This window comes from Schistocerca cancellata, chromosome 6 (assembly GCF_023864275.1).
Source record: "Schistocerca cancellata isolate TAMUIC-IGC-003103 chromosome 6, iqSchCanc2.1, whole genome shotgun sequence".
NCBI classification, from domain to species: Eukaryota; Metazoa; Arthropoda; class Insecta; order Orthoptera; family Acrididae; genus Schistocerca; species Schistocerca cancellata.
Window position 1 is genome coordinate 719,799,934 of NC_064631.1, and position 11,714 is coordinate 719,811,647.

Consider the following 11,714-nt stretch of genomic DNA (forward strand, 5'->3'; position numbering starts at 1 on the left):
TACAAAACAAATCCAGTTTATGAACGCTTTTGGTGTTACAGCAACAGGAAGCACGTTTATTCGTGAGAGTGAGAGAGTGTTTTTGGATGAAATTGTGACATTGTCACTGCCTAAAACCAAATACATTACGTAACATTCAGCGAACGCCATCCGTAGCATTGTAAACTAATTCCGCTGGTGCTCTGTCTAGGGACAGCTAAAACTTAGTAGGAAATGTTACAAATGTTTACTTGTATAGTTTGTAGAATCTTACGTACAGTATCATGCGTCTCCGTAATACTTCCGTATTGTCTAAAAACTTTGTTTTGGTAGCCATTTAGACTCTTGTTTTCCGACGTATTACGTGCCGTAAAAGTTGAGGAGCCCTTTTAGTGTGTATCTACAAACAGTAACCTCGACTTTAGAGCTAGGGACCACTCCCAAAGATACGCGTGGAAAATACCGTGAGTCGTTAACACATCACTAAAACTTCCAGCGGAATGCCCGGCCACTTCTTGGCGTTAATGAAAGATGTGTGACGGCTTGCATACTAAAGCTCAGGCTTTTCCTGGTGAATGAGGCTCGAAGGGCTGGAGGAGCCTCACAGGAAACAAAACGGTCTGTGCGGCCGCTTTGTCCCTGTGGAGCGGATGTTCCCGGCAGAACCCTTCTTCTTATTGATCGACGGAGATCGATATCTAAGCGTGAAGAGATCGCAGTGTATATGTTTTAGATTTTTCTGGCTGTCACCTCTGGAAAGTCGTCTGTTGTTATCTTGGTAGTTACGTTCATCGCAATGAAAAAGTAAATCAACAAACAAATTTTTATTGGTAAGTGCAAGGCGAAATTCACGCAGAATCTTTCATATTCTTTCTTTCTTGTACAGTTTAATTCAGGAAACCAGTTAAATAACACAAACGTAAATTCACACAGCATTCTGTGTTACTGTACATTTATTATTTTCTTACTGTTTGGACTCATCGTTACCTCAGTTATGTCTATACAGTTAAATTATTATCCACATCTAAAGTTCAAATGGCTCTAGGCACTAAGGGACTTAACATCTGAGGTCATCAGTCCCCTAGACTCAGAACCACCTAAACCAAACTAACCTAAGGACAACACACACACCCATGCCCTAGGCAGGATCCGAACCTGCGACCGTAGCAGCAGCGCGGTTCCGGACTTTAGGTCCTAGAACCGCTCGGCCACAAGGGCAGGCCAAGTGGTAGTGCACTGTCTGGAGAGAGCAGGAATCTGAGTTCGATTCCCAGTATAGTTCACAACTAACGTTCTGTTGTAATACATGTAACACACAGTTTGGTAATGAAGTAATGAGGAACCGTGCGTCTCCGCCTCTTCCCTCTATCGATTTCAGCCTGGTATTACTTTTTGTTATACTGAGAGTCAATTCTCAATGATGTTTAGATTCTCTACAGTCTTTATTTATCTCGTTTCCTGATAACAGGACAGTGGGTGAAGAGCTCCCAACAACTGATTAATTTTTTGCTTATTTCGCGTGAAGTTGCACTGCATTCATAATAGAAAAATGTACAACTCTTTAAAATTGTAATTAATTACCTACATTTCTGAATTAGATCATTTAACGTTATAGCAAAGCAGTTTGCCAGGTGTTCATCGATCTGAGAAATCTTCAACAGTTTTAGTTTTCGCCGTTTATTTGTCAATGAGAGAACGCTCAGTAGCTCGGTACGGGCTTTTGTCAAAGTTTCGAGAACATACCTTCACCGAAGAGTCAAGCAGTATATTGCTCCCTCCTACGTATATCTCGCGAAGAGACCATGAGGATAAAATCAGAGAGATTAGAGCCCACACAGAGGCATACCGACAATCCTTCTTTCAACGAACAATACGAGACTGGAATAGAAGGGAGAACCGATAGAGGTACTCAAGGTACCCTCCGCCACACACCGTCAGGTGGCTTGCGGAGTATGGATGTAGATGTAGATGTAGAATCATGGGATTTTGATAACTGAGACCTATAGTCAACAGAACATCAAGAAATGTAGGGTTCGTCTTTCTAATACGAGACTGGAATAGAAGGGAGAACCGATAGAGGTACTCAAGGTACCCTCCGCCACACACCGTCAGGTGGCTTGCGGAGTATGGATGTAGATGTAGATGTAGAATCATGGGATTTTGATAACTGAGACCTATAGTCAACAGAACATCAAGAAATGTAGGGTTCGTCTTTCTAAGGCTACTGTGTAATATAACCAGCAAGTGGACACGTGGAAAGCAAAGAGAGAAAAATAACATCTGACACACAGCCCCAACTTCGCGTCAACTTAACGCTAATTTAGCTGAGTACTGAGCTTCATCTAATCCCCCTCATTTCTCAAACAGTGTGTCCTGTTTGTTATGTTTTCTTTACTTAATGTGCTTTTTCATTGTATTGCTAACTGGAAAGTGGCCTGCTTCTTTTATTAGAAGTAAATCTCGACAGTCGCAAATAATCGTGCACATTTTTCTACTACGAACATTTCATACTATTTGTAACTTATAAAAATGAAATATTGTTTAGCCTAAAAAACAGTATAACAGTAGAGCAATTTTAATCTATAGTACTACTAAACTTATCTGTTTCAACTCGGTCCCTTCTACCCTTCTACCTTTAGATTTTATCCATTGCTTACTTTTAATGATTTACGCTGTGCCTCGACCACATTGGCAAAAATGTCTCTCACTCTGTGGTATTACCGAAGCGAATCGTTTTGCTTGTGCATATTTTCTAAAGCTGTACACAGCATACTACAGCCGTTGACAGTGATATTCAGTGGTTATTTGATATGAGCCCCGAAAGCTGCTAACCGGTTAACGAGACGAATCAGTACTTCAGAAATTCTACAGTTATTGTTTTCATTGATAATTATGAAATTGTTTACGAAACAGTGAAGGAACAATCGATTATCGCAGATTCGCATTGGCTGTCTCTCTATCAGCGTGTAGTAACTACTTAAGCAAGTGAAGTGAACCTGTTGTTTAGCAAGCAAGCACATCACTCAAAAAGCAGCAAAATCGCGAACTCTTCGAGCAGTTTATAACTATGGGAACGACACGGAACTATTTATTTATTTTTCACTAGTATACAAGTTCTGGAAATACATTCAGAAGGCCGGCCGCTGTGGCCGAGCGGTTCCAGGCGCTTCAGTCCATAACCGCTCTGCTGCTACGGTCGCAGGTTCGAATACTGCCTCGGGCATGGATGTGTGTTAGGTCCTTAGGTTAGTTAGGTTTAAGTAGTTCTAAGTCTAGTTGACTGATGATCTCACATGTTAAGTCCTATAGTGCTTAGAGCCATTTGAACCATTACATTCAGAATCATTTAAGGACCGTTTCCACGTTCTCTTGCTGAATTTGAAGTCAAGCTGATTGCAGTGCCGAATTCTCTGTGCATATGTCGCAGTTCGTCGACTATTTTTGTGTGTGCGCTCCAATGTAGTACTGATGTTTGACTACAAAACAAATATTTTCTTGAAAATATAACTCCCGACCAATATCAATTTTTACAGTCCGAATGGGACGGAAATCAGTAGATGTCATGTACATGTACACACAAACAAATTGTCACATTTTCAGAAAAGTCGGATGATTTATTCAAGAGTAAGAGCTTTGCAAATTCAACAAACTGGTCCACCTGTGGCACTTACATAGGCAGTTATTCGGCGTGCCCTAATTGATAGAGTTTTTGGAGTCTTCCTGAGGCATACCGTGACAAATTCTGTCCAATTAGCGGGTAAGATCATCAAAATCACAATCTGGTTGGAGGGTCCTGCCCACAACGCTCCAAATATTCTCAATTGGGGAGAGATCCGGCTACCTCGTTAGTCAGGGTAGAGTGGACAGGCACGATGACATGCAGTAGAAGCTCTCGCCGTGTGCAGGCAGGCACTGTGTAGCTGAAATGTAAGCCCAGGATGGCCGGCCATGAAAGGAACAAAACTTGGCGTAGAGTGTCGTAGACGTACTGCTATGTTGTAAGGACGCCGCGGTGTCAACCAAAGGAGTCCTGGGCCGGCGGGAGTGGCCGAGCGGTTCTAGGCGCTACAGTCTGGAATCGCGCGACCGCTACGGTCGCAGGTTCGAATCCTGCCTCGGGCGTGGATGTGTGTGATGTCCTTAGGTTAGTTAGGTTTAAGTAGTACTAAGTTCTAGGGGACCTAAGATATTGAGTCCCATAGTGCTCAGAGCCAAAAAAATGAAGTGTCGCCTCACCCATGTCCTCCACAGTCACCAGGCCTCAGTATTACTGAGTCTTTGTCGTCTACTTTGGAGAGAAGTTTGTGTGATCGCTATCCGCCAGCGTCATCGTTACGGGAGCTTGCCACTATTTTGCAGGTAGAACGGTATAAGACTCCAATGAAAACCATAATGTATCTACGTCTATGGATTCCCAGACGACTGCAAGCTGTCTGGAATGAGAACGCTTTCCTACACCGCATTAGACAGGGTAACGTGTTTTTGGACTTTTCCACACCTTTATCCACCACTGCTATGTTTTTTCTCCGCTCATCATTGTGGTAGGCAATAGATAGGTGGCGAAAAACCAGTGCCGGAAGATATGTAGAGGGTTAGCATTACAGCTCCGTCCTCGACCCTTCGTCCTTAATATTCTTCCTTTTGACTTGTGTGTGTTATTTACTGTCCTGATATGTAGAACCAGATGTAATACCTGCGTGTATTTTGTATTCTCTCAATTGGTTTACAAAACACACTGTCATGCAAAGCCAACTGTAATATTCTTATACTATACTGTTAATAAAAAGCAATGTAACAAACAGAAATACAGTTACCTATCCGGACAGCAAAATCACAAGAACAAGTGTAATAACCATGTGTGTTAACCTAAGGAATAAGCATCATACTTTAAGTCGTTTCTTCAAATGAGTCATTAGTTCAGAGGTATGGCAAATAACAGTAGTTAGACTACTATTCTGCATCGATAACAGTATATGTGGTTGGTGGTACACTATTATTCGCCAGTCTAATTAGGCACACGTAATGAAGCTGAGCAGGACAGCAGAAAAGATTGCAACTCCCCACTTACCTAACAGACTTCACTTTAGATTTAGATAAAAGATGGTTCAGCAATACAAGAAAAGTTTAGCCGCTGGAAACAAAACTACAGTACCCAATTGCTTAAGCAAACAGACCGATTTCATTAAAGCAAAAGTAAATTTGGACAGGGGGGGCTTCTACATCAACATATTTGGTACTCAACATTTCATTGATTCACTATAAACTGTTTAACGTTACTATTTATCACCATTAATCATCAACTTAGTATTTCCTTTCATTAATAAGTAATGTGAAAGCAGAAAACAATTTATCTAATGTGGTCTCTGAATCTGGCATAACCTTACGTAATCATTTTAACGCAGAAAATAATAGCAATGTTAATTATGAATTTCTCAGTTATTCTTTCCATGAATTATTTCACTGATTAATCACTGAATTGCCAACAATATATCAAAGATTTCACAGTCTTGGCTGAATACAGGTCACTCGGAATTTTCATGTACCAGGTTAGGATCCTGCTTGGTTTATGAGCGGGATAAATTACCAGGTGGACACAATTGTTAATTTGGATTATGGTTATTATTCTTAAAGCACATTTCAGCTTCCTGGCACACACTATAATACACAGCTAAAATGTCGTACCCTGTAAGCCGTGATCAGCGACGGTGGCGTTAGTGGCAACAACTGCATTAATATCAGAAGGGCCAAGAGCAGTTATCCATGGCGGACTTATTTCCTCTTGATAGCGATGATCCATCTTATAATCAATAGCTCGTTTTCTCCCCATACCAGGCCGTGATAAACTGCAGTTTCCAGCCGAGGCAAGATGCAATAGTACGGCGCACTCCACCCTATGCTGGCGCTGTACGTGCTGCCTCTAAGATCACTCGCCACCGACTGACTTCGTTCGCGCCCGCCAAAGCGCGCCAAACGTTTCCGCTCCCACCTTTTCCTACGCTTACACAGCTTTCTGTTCCTGACGGAACTACTCCATCTCTCATTCTATACATATCTCATACACCCCTAAGTGAATGCCACTAACTATTACACACATACAGTGTGTTTCAAAAATGACCGGTATATTTGAAACGGCAATAAAAACTAAACGAGCAGCGATAGAAATACACCGTTTGTTGCAATATGCTTGGGACAACAGTACATTTTCAGGCGGACAAACTTTCGAAATTACAGTAGTTACAATTTTCAACAACAGATGGCGCTGCAAGTGATGTGAAAGATATAGAAGACAACGCAGTCTGTGGGTGCGCCATTCTGTACGTCGTGTTTCTGCTGTAAGCGTGTGCTGTCCACAACGTGCAATTGTGCTGTGGACAACATGGTTTATTCCTTAGAACAGAGGATTTTTCTGGTGTTGGAATTCCACCGCCTAGAACACAGTGTTGTTGCAACAAGACGAAGTTCTCAACGGAGGTGTAATGTAACCAAAGGACCGAAAAGCGATACAATAAAGGATCTGTTTGAAAAATTTCAACGGACTGGGAACGTGACGGATGAACGTGCTGCAAAGGTAGGGCGACCGCGTACGGCAACCACAGAGGGCAACGCGCAGCTAGTGCAGCAGGTGATCCGACAGCGGCCTCGGGTTTCCGTTCGCCGTGTTGCAGCTGCGGTCCAAATGACGCCAACGTCCACGTATCGTCTCGTGCGCCAGAGTTTACACCTCTACCCGTACAAAATTCAAACGCGGCAACCCCTCAGCGCCGCTACCATTGCTGCACGAGAGACATTCGCTAACGATATAGTGCACAGGATTGATGACGGCGATATGCATGTGGGCAGCATTTGGTTTACTGACGAAGCTTATTTTTACCTGGACGGCTTCGCCAATAAACAGAACTGGCGCATATGGGGAACCGAAAAGCCCCATGTTGCAGTCCCATCGTCCCTGCATCCTCAAAAAGTACTGGTCTGGGCCGCGATTTCTTCCAAAGGAATCATTGGCCCATTTTTCAGATCCGAAACGATTACTGCATCACGCTATCTGGACATTCTTCGTGAATTTGTGGCGGTACAAACTGCCTTAGACGACACTGCGAACACCTCGTGGTTTATGCAAGATGGTGCCCGGCCACATCGCACGGCCGACGTCTTTAATTTCCTGAATGAATATTTCGATGATCGTGTGATTGTTTTGTTCTATCCGAAACATACAGGAGGCGGCGTGGATTGGCCTCCCTATTCGCCAGACATGAACCCCTGTGACTTCTTTCTGTGGGGTCACTTGAAAGACCAGGTGTACTGCCAGAATCCAGAAACAATTGAACAGCTGAAGCAGTACATCTCATCTGCATGTGAAGCCATTCCGCCAGACACGTTGTCAAAGGTTTCGGGTAATTTCATTCAGAGACTACGCCATATTATTGCTACGCATGGTGGATGTGTGGAAAATATCGTACTATAGAGTTTCCCAGACCGCAGCGCCATCTGTTGTTGAAAATTGTAACTACTGTAATTTCGAAAGTTTGTCTGCCTGAAAATGTACTGTTGTCCCAAGCATATTGCAACAAACGGTGTATTTCTATCGCTGCTCGTTTAGTTTTTATTGCCGTTTCAAATATACCGGTCATTTTTGAAACACCCTGTATATATGCGGTTCCTGAGCACCAGAAATATGAGAATCACTCGAAAACCCGTTGTTACCTGTGTAATTCGTTGGAATAAAAGAATTAGAAACATCATATTCGTGGCAAGACAATTACTGTAACTTGCGTATTATGAGAGTATGCCATTTGAAGGCAGAGACACACTGGGGATCAAGCAAAAACCCATTATTCTTGGTACAATTCGTCTTAATTAAATTTCAATTAGTAACATAGCTACGATAAAGCTTTTAGCAAGTGGTAACATGTTAGGGTAGGCCATAAACCATTTGCTGTCTGTTTAGCGTAGGAGTAGCGTTAATGTGAAAAGCCTGATACGGTGGCCGTTCGCGTCTCGCCATGTGCAAATATCTTTTTCAAAAAATGTTCAAATGTGGGTGACATCTTAAGGGACTTAACTGCTAAGGTTATCAGTCCCTAAGCTTACACACTAATTAACCTAAATTATCCTAAGGACAAACAGACACACCCATGCCCGAGGGAGGACTCGAACCTCCGCTGGGACCAGCCGCACAGTCCATGACTGCAGCGCCTCAGACCTCTCGGCTAATCCTGCGCGGAAAATATCTTTTCCCTAAAAATCGTGTTTCATAGTTTCTGATGTTTCATTATTATTAGCTGAATGTAAGTATGAACTACAGTATCTGATGTTGTTGTTGTTGTTGTTGTCGTCTTCAGTCCTGAGACTGGTTTGACGCAGCTCTTCATGCTAATCTACCCTGTACAAGCTTCTTCAGCTACCAGTACTTACTGCAACCTACATCCTTTTGAATCTGCTCAGTCTATTCATCTCTTGATCTCCCTCTACGATTTTTACCCTCCACGCTGCCCTCCAATGCTAAATTTGTGATCCCTTGATGCCTCAGAACATGCCCTACCATCCGGTCCCTTCGTCTTGTCAAGTTGTGCCACAAACTCTTTTTCTCCCCAGTTCTATTCGGTACCTCATCATGAGTTGTGTGATCTACCCATTTAATCTTCAGCATTCTTCTGTAGCACCACATTTCGAAAGCTTCTGTTCTCGTCTTGTCCAAACTATTTATCGTCCGTGTTTCAGTTCCATACATGGCTACACTCCATACAAATACTTTCAGAAACGACTTCCTGACACTTAAATCTATACTCGATGTTAACAAATTTATCTTCATCAGAAACGCTTTCCTTGCCATTGCCAGTCTACATTTTATATCCTCTCTACTTCGACCATCATGAGTTATTTTGCTCCCCAAATACCAAAACTCCTTTACTTCTTTAAGTGCCTCATTTCCTAATCTAATTCCCTCAGCATCACCCGACTTAATTCGACTTCATTCCATGATCCTCGTTTTGCTTTTGTTGATGTTCATCTTATATCCTCCTTTCAAGACACTGTCCATTCCGTTCAACAGCTTTTCCAAGTCCTCTGCTGTCTCTGAGAGAATTACAATGTCATCGGCGGACCTCAAAGTTTTTATTTCTTCTCCATGGATTTTAATTCCTACTCCGAATTTTTTTTTTTTTGTTTCCTTTACTGCTTGCTCAATATACAGATTGAATAACATCGGGGAGAGGCTACAACCCTGTTTCACTCCCTTCCCAACCACTGCTTCCCTTTCATACCCCTCGACTCTTATAACTGCCAGCTGGCTTCTGTACAAATTGTAAATAGCCTTTCGTTCCCTGTATTTTACCCCTGCCACCTTTAGAATTTGAAAGAGAGTATTCCAGTCAACATTGTGAAAAGCTTTCTCTAAGTCCACAAATGCTAGAAACGTAGGTTTGCCTTTCCTTAATCTTTCCTCTAAGATATGGCGTAAGGTCAGTATTGCCTCACGTGTTCCAACATTTCTACGGAATCCAAACTGATCTTCCCCGAGGTCGGCTTCTACTAGTTTCTCCATTCGTCTGTAAAGAATTCGTGTTAGTATTTTGCAGCTGTGACTTATTAAACTGATATAGTTCGGTAATTTTCACATCTGTCAACACCTGCTTTCTTTGGGATTGGGATTATTACATCCTTCTTGACGTCTGAGAGTATTTCGCCTGTCTCATACATCTTGCTCACCAGAAGGTAGAGTTTTGTCATGACTGGCTCTCCCAAGGCCGTCAGTAGTTCTAATGGAATGTTGTCTACTCCCGGGGCCTTGTTTCGATTGAGGTCTTTCAGTGCTCTGTCAAACTCTTCACGCAGTATCGTATCTCCCATTTCATCTTCATCTACATCCTCTTCCATTTCCATAACATTGTCTGATGTTATGAAATATAAGTTCACCTTTTTTTGAGGAGTGAGTTTGTTCGATTGGCTTAATCAACAGGACAGCGTGCGCTACTTGTATAAATATATTTTCTTCCCTGCTCTTTTAAATTTTGTAATCCACATGTGTAGATTCTGCTACTGGGTAGGAACAGTGGTCAAGTAAGAATGACCTTAGGATTTTACTAAAAGGTGAGAATGATAAAACAATGTTTATCTTATGTGGATAACTATTGCAAATTGGTATCTCACTTTTTATAATGGAAATTTTATAAGCCTGTGTCCTTATTGATTGGACATCTTACTTTCCTTTTTGTCTTAAAACATGCACATGGATACTTCGAGTTTTCATTTGTGTATTTACGTGTAGAACAACGTGGAGGAAATGTGCGTTTTAATAGAGCTAATATGGGAATTTTACGGGCGCCGGTTTAGTAAACAGTGTGATTTACGAACTAGAAACATCTCACAACTGCCGCTGGAGGGCGTCGCGATCGCGTGTACCATGTTGGGGCCCACGTACCGTATGTACAAGTAGCATCGTTCCTGAGCGTTCAGCAGCACGTTGAACTTGGCACGCTCAACGTTAACGTTCGACAGCACGGTCCGTGTGCCGACGGCTTAATGGCCAGGGGGGTCCAGACCCACCAGAAGTTTGCGATATAGTGTTATTCTATGCATTTTTGTTCAGTATTGTATCAAACAGGTTGAGTATGACGCGATTCTGGTGTAGCTCGGGTGACAGAGACCAGAGATAATCTGGCGCAGTTTCCACTGCTCCGTTGCAGAAACGTACGATGTTAGTCTGAGCTGCCAGTAGCGGGACCAAAGTCTACCGCTACTCCGCCCTCTCCTCTCCTCAGCCCGTCACTCCGCAGTGACAGACATTTGGGTAAATGTTTTTTTTTTAATTTTATATATATGGGACTTAACATCTTAGGTCATCAGTCACTTAGAAATACTTAAACCTCACTAACCTAAGGACATCACACACATCCATGCCCGAGGCAGGATTCGAACCTGCGACCGTAGCAGTCCCGCGGTTCCGGACTGCAGCGCCTAGAACCGCAAGACCACCGCGGCCGGCTTTGGGTAAATGTCTATAAGGTACATTACATATGTAGAATTGTGGACAGTTGGGAATGTGAGTCTCACGGGAAGCGTGCAAGGGATAAGTCCCTGCAGTCGCGCTATTCATCTGTGTCCTCGGTGGCTCAGATGGATAGAGCGTCTGCCATGTAAGCAGGAGATCCCGGGTTCGAGTCCCGGTTGGGGCACACATTTTCAGCTGTCCACATCGAGGTATATCAACAACACCTGTCGGCAGCTGAGGTTGTCAATTAGTCATCATTTAGACATGTTTTCCTTTCCCTGCCTCATTCAGCCGAGGACCAGCGCCTCGTGGCCCTAAAGCCGTCGGTACACGGAGCGTGCTGTCGAACGTTAACGTTGAGTGTGCCAAGTTCAACGTGCTGCTGAACGCTCAGGAACGATGCGACTCGTGCCTACTGTACGTGGGCCTCAACGTGGTACACGCGGTCGCAACGCACTCCAGCGGCAGTTGAGAGATGTTTCTAGTTCGTAAATCACACTGTTTACTAAACAGGCGCCCGTAAAATTCCCACAATAGCTCTATTAAAACGCACATCTCCTCCATCGTCCACGAAAAGGAAAGTACGATGTCCAATCAATAAGGACAGAGGCTTATAAAAGTTCCATTACAAACAGTACGGTACAAATTTGGAATACTTCTCCTCATAAGATAAAGATTATTTCATCATTCCTACATTTTAGTAAAACCCCAATGTCAGGCTTACTTAATCATTGTTCCTACCCAGTAG

At 43.0% G+C, this 11,714-nt stretch overlaps 1 non-coding gene across 1 annotated transcript; it reads left to right on the forward strand.

The window, feature by feature from the left end:
• Window positions 1-11,076: 11,076 nt before the first annotated feature.
• Window positions 11,077-11,150, forward strand: Trnat-ugu (transfer RNA threonine (anticodon UGU)). Its single transcript has one exon. It is a non-coding gene; the product is annotated as a tRNA-Thr (tRNA).
• Window positions 11,151-11,714: the final 564 nt, after the last annotated feature.